We start from the raw sequence: 5,551 nt of genomic DNA on the forward strand, positions 1-5,551 counted from the left end.
TAGAACTCAAATACTATTATGTATATAGTTTAAATTACGTCTAGTATATATTTTGGTACATATGTCTAAATAGAGACGTCATGTATATATATTTAAAAAAATAGTTCCAAATAAAAGAATTGAAACAAACCAAAAAATATAGTTTTCTATTGATTTTGCTTGGTAGTTCCTAACATTAGGGTTATTTTTTTTAGTCGGTTCGAACCCGTTTTTAGCACCATCATTATTACACAATACTTAGGGTGACAATGAGTATGATAAGATTTGGATCCAACCCTAATTCTATTCGCGAGTTGAAATTTTTATATAAACTCAATTCTATTTTATCTGTTCTCAACCCTAATTCTATCTATTCTTAACTCGCGGGTACCTGACTATACCTGCAGATTACAAAAAAGATGCAATATTATTATATAGTTTGATAATAAATTAAATTAAAACTGATTTTTATGTAAAAAAAATTTAATTATCAATTAATGATCTTTTCTTAGTGGTAGAACTCAAATACTATTATGTATATAGTTTAAATTACGTCTAGTATATATTTTGGTACATATGTCTAAATAGAGACGTCATGTATATATATTTAAAAAAATAGTTCCAAATAAAAGAATTGAAACAAACCAAAAAATATAGTTTTCTATTGATTTTGCTTGGTAGTTCCTAACATTAGGGTTATTTTTTTTAGTCGGTTCGAACCCGTTTTTAGCACCATCATTATTACACAATACTTAGGGTGACAATGAGTATGATAAGATTTGGATCCAACCCTAATTCTATTCGCGAGTTGAAATTTTTATATAAACTCAATTCTATTTTATCTGTTCTCAACCCTAATTCTATCTATTCTTAACTCGCGGGTACCTGACTATACCTGCAGATTACAAAAAAGATGCAATATTATTATATAGTTTGATAATAAATTAAATTAAAACTGATTTTTATGTAAAAAAAATTTAATTATCAATTAATGATCTTTTCTTAGTGGTTAAGGATCTTTTGCATTTAGTAAGAGGTCTTTGGTTCAACATCTACTTGAAACATATTTTTATATAAGTATATAACATATACATATATAGGGTGTAAGTTGGTCGGGTAAAATTGAGACTCAATCTGCATCCTATCATATTCTCTGCGGATCGGGTTGACAACCCTACCCGATAGGATTGGGTCGAGTTGAGTATTCGCAGGTAGGGTATATCACTACAAGAAAAAGCGTATTTATCGACGTAAAAAATCGACGGCTATCTCTCCCGTCGATATTTTTCGACGGCTTGCTGTCGATATTTTTTAAAAAAAAAAATAAAAATAAAATAATAAAATCGACGGCCTATTCGTCGATTTTTTTATGATGCATTAAATTCCTATTAACTATCATCATATTGTCGACGTATCGGAGGGCGAAAATACTTTTATTTTAAAATCGACGAACGTGACGTCTATTTTTATATTTAAAATATCGACAACCTTTCCGTCGATAAATTTAAACAGTTCAAATTGCTTTTTTAAGTAAAATAAATGGTGTAGATTGCTTTTTTCAAATTAAAAGAAAGAAATTATTAAAAATAAAATATTAAAATCGACGATAATGTTGTCTATTATTTTGGCAACTTTTAACCCCTTCCTCCAATCGTCACGTTGCCAACAAGGTAATGGGTGATAATTGTTTTTCTTTAAAATCGACGGATTTGTTGTCTATTTTAATAATTATAATATCGACATATTTTGTCGTCGATAAATTTAAATGATGAAGATCTATCTTTTAAAAAATAAAATAAAAAATATAAACTTGGAATCAAAGAACAAGATTAAAACTGCTAATCGGATATTGGAACTTGGCATATCTAGGTAGTGAGCCTCATCTTATGAAAACTAATTGTTCACTGTTTCATAGTCACGCCGGTTGAATGGTTCACTACCATACTACCATCCTAAAAATCATTCATGATTATTTGACTAAATAGTTGCTGCTATAAGTAATTTGTAACATGTGTGCTGATTTTTTGTGAGAGGATTATTACTTATATTTATATTGGTTTGATTGTGCATACTGTCTGTCCTTATGATTTAATATTACACGTACAAAATTTGAAAGGTGGAAAGTGAGATTGTGGCAGCATTCTTGAGAGGAAAAGAATGCCATTTGTTAGATTTGGACCTTAATGCCGTACTTGGATTCATTGATGATTTCTGCATATGGTAAAGTTGCAAATATCATTTCTCATTAAATTAGCCTTATTGATTCATCTTACAACTAATGATGAAGGTTATAAAATAAGAGAAATTTAAAAATTAAAGCAGAAATAATATATAGTTACAAATCTTGAAATTTGATTGTTTCCTTGTGTACTAAAATTATTATTATTGCAGGGTGATACTTTATTTGAAAGACAGAGTTCTCAATTTGCTCTAGCGGTCTCAGATATAGTTCTTATAAACATGTAAGTTTCCTTTTCAAAAGTTTTCCTGTATAGAAAGAAATTAAGCTTCTTTCCTTTTCGTATTTCTTTCACTTTATTAGAACTGTCAATAGAACTGAATGTTATGTTAAGGTGATTTCATTCTATTTGGATTCAATTCATACACGTTGAATCTTACTTTGCTATTGGATTGTATAAAGAGCTAAAACATGTAGCATAAAGGATTTGCAAATGAAATAACAACTTATTCCTTATTGTTTTCCTACACAGGTGGAAGAAGAAGACAAAGAAATAGATAGCTTTCTCAAAATACATTGTATCTTTCTCAAAATATGTCTTAACAACAACTTATTCTTTATTGTTATCCTACAACTGTATGTTTTAACAACATGTATCTTTCTCAAAATATGTTGTTAATACCAAATGTGTCTTGCACTCTTGTTTCAGGGTGAGAAAAAGAAGACAAAATACAAAAATTGAAAAGTATTGGGACTGGGCCTTAGTGTATACTTGACATGATAGTGAAATAGTGATAAATTGTGGTTTCTATCCTACCATGGGTTAAAACCTTTATGAAAATCTAAATTTATAATGGTAAAATTTCTCATCATATAATTAGTTCTTCTTATATGATGTTAGTTGTCATTTATTGATTGGTTTGCACTATTTTATAGTTGAGAAAAATTATTTTCATGTATTTTCCTATCCTAAGCCTTGTGTTTCCTTTCTCATTTGTTCTCCCATTTGATAGGTTGATGCTGAGAGAGCCTATCATCGAAATGCCCTTGTCATTCTAGAGAAACTATATACTAAGGTTAGCCCTTGTAGCCTGAACTATAAAAATGAGAGTCAAGATTCAAGAACTATGTATGAAGAGAGATTTTATACTTTTACCAAAACTTACCATTATATATATAGTTTCACTGTCTTTTTATTTAGTAACTTTTGGGAGTGGATGCATGAGTAGATATTGCGAAATATGGTATGACGGTATGACCATCTTTTCCTTACTCCTTGTATTGCTATGCACTAGAGAGATTGTAACTGAAACTGGGTAAAAAAAAAGTACTGATCAGATTAATGATCTCTGTTTCTATAGTTATAATATTGTATATTGAATTAGATAGCTTAATTCTATACAAACAATTTTGTCACTTGTATCGTCTTTCTTAACTTGGATTAGTTTTTCGAATAGTAGCTTCTATGGAGTTTGGTTTGCATATGGCTGAAAAGCATTTGTTGCGGGCTATATTGACAATTAGACATCGACCTTGTATGGCTTCTTTGTTGATCATCAATTGTCTTACTGTGTCCACCATTGTAACTTGCAAAATTTTTTTGTTGCAATGTTGCTGGTCCTGTTTCTTACATAGTACTGCTAGTTTTTCTAGTTCTGTTTTTGAAACTGCCTTTGTTATTGTTGTTTTCTTAATTTTATTACTTGCAAAATTTGAACGTATGTTATTATTTCAACACTGTAAATGATGAAAGTTCACCAGAAAAAAATGGCTAATTTTTATGTTATTATCATCTCTAGTTTCCTTTCCTTGCTAATTCTTAAAAAAACTGCTCTGCTTCATTAGTGCTTCTGATCACTCTTGTTGGTTTCATTAGTGAATTTAGTTTATTATACATATTATTTTTTATTATAAGGCATATTATTAGTGCTTCTGATCACTCTTGCTTATTTAATTTTTATTAGTGCTTCTGATCACTTTTGATTCCAAATTGATGATTGCATTGTTGATTTTATCAGAGGAAGCTGTACAAATTCCCAGAAGAACTACAAGGTCTTTAGCTTCATCTTCTGCACAAATTTCTGCTTCATCTTTAGTTAAGTTTTGTTTGCTTTCTATTTCTTTTTGGTCTTTAGTTTCATCCTATATTATTATTGGTTAACTGGTTTTAATTTTGTTCCTTGGGTTTGAGTTTCTTCTCCATGATGGAATAGGTTCAAATTTGTGACAAGTACCTCCTCTTCACTCTATCTATTAACTAATTTCATGTGTTTTGATTTGAGCTTCATGTTCCTAATCTTTGTGGTGCTTGTTGTTCTGAAGCCATAGCCAAGTTCTCTGTTAAACCAATGTAACCACTTTTGAATGTTGCATCTAGACGTTAAGGAAACAACATTTTTAATTACTTAGAATGGTTAAAATTGAATTTTAATGCTTTCTTTAGGATCCGAAATTGTTTATCTCAGCTGTACGCCAAAGACATCACTCCTGATGATAAGAAAGAGCTTGATGAGGCTTTGCAGCAGGAGGTAAGTTGGTAATTCAATTTTTACACCTTTAGATATGAAATTACAATTTTCGCACTTAAAGTAAATTGGTCATTCATATGCTATCTGATCTTTTACACTAGAACAGGACAAGTACATTTCAACAATGCAAACTAGAAAGCAAATTTGGTGATTTCTTTTTCTTTCTTAATTTGTGTACTTAAAGTACTGAAAATATACTCCTAAGATATTTATTCAATCAAGAGTATAGACAATGGTATCAAGTGCTTCATTTTTTATAATTCTAAGATTTTTTCTTTTTGAAAGAAAGAAAGAGCTCAACACTTATAGTGGAGCTTATTACAATTGAAGAATTTAAAAAAGAAACAAAGACAACTAAAGTAATTCCAAGATTTATTTTTTCACATGGTGAAGCATTTTTATTAATCATCCGTGTTTGAAGTTGTTATGCAGAGAATTATATCTCCGATAAACTTCTTATCCATAAATGAAGAACATAGGGATAAATGAGCGGGTAATCAGAGAGTGACTCTTGAAGTGACAAGGGATATTTGTTTACTAGCTAGAATGATGGCTGCTAATTTGTATTATTCCGAGATAGAAGATCTTATGTTTGAAGTAATTTATTTTTAGAGAAATAATTTGTATTATTCTCAAATAGAAGATTTTATGGCTGCTAATTTATTATGACAACCTAAATCTTGTTTAAGGATAATTTTTATTATTTAAAGAATATTACATATTATTGTTATGTATTTATTTTTATTTTATAATATTTTACTAATTTAATTAAAAATATAGGATTATATATATAATTATATTATTAAATATTAGGTTTTAGAAAAAAATTATTAATATATATATATATATATATATATATATATAT

General features: G+C 28.9%; 1 long non-coding RNA gene across 1 annotated transcript; it reads left to right on the top strand.

Moving 5' to 3' along the window:
* On the top strand, positions 1,794-2,872 carry LOC110270021. Its single transcript, XR_002358984.1, has 2 exons — positions 1,794-2,199; positions 2,371-2,872. It is a non-coding gene; the product is annotated as an uncharacterized LOC110270021 (long non-coding RNA).

This window comes from Arachis ipaensis, chromosome B03 (genome assembly GCF_000816755.2).
Source record: "Arachis ipaensis cultivar K30076 chromosome B03, Araip1.1, whole genome shotgun sequence".
NCBI lineage: Eukaryota > Viridiplantae > Streptophyta > Magnoliopsida > Fabales > Fabaceae > Arachis > Arachis ipaensis.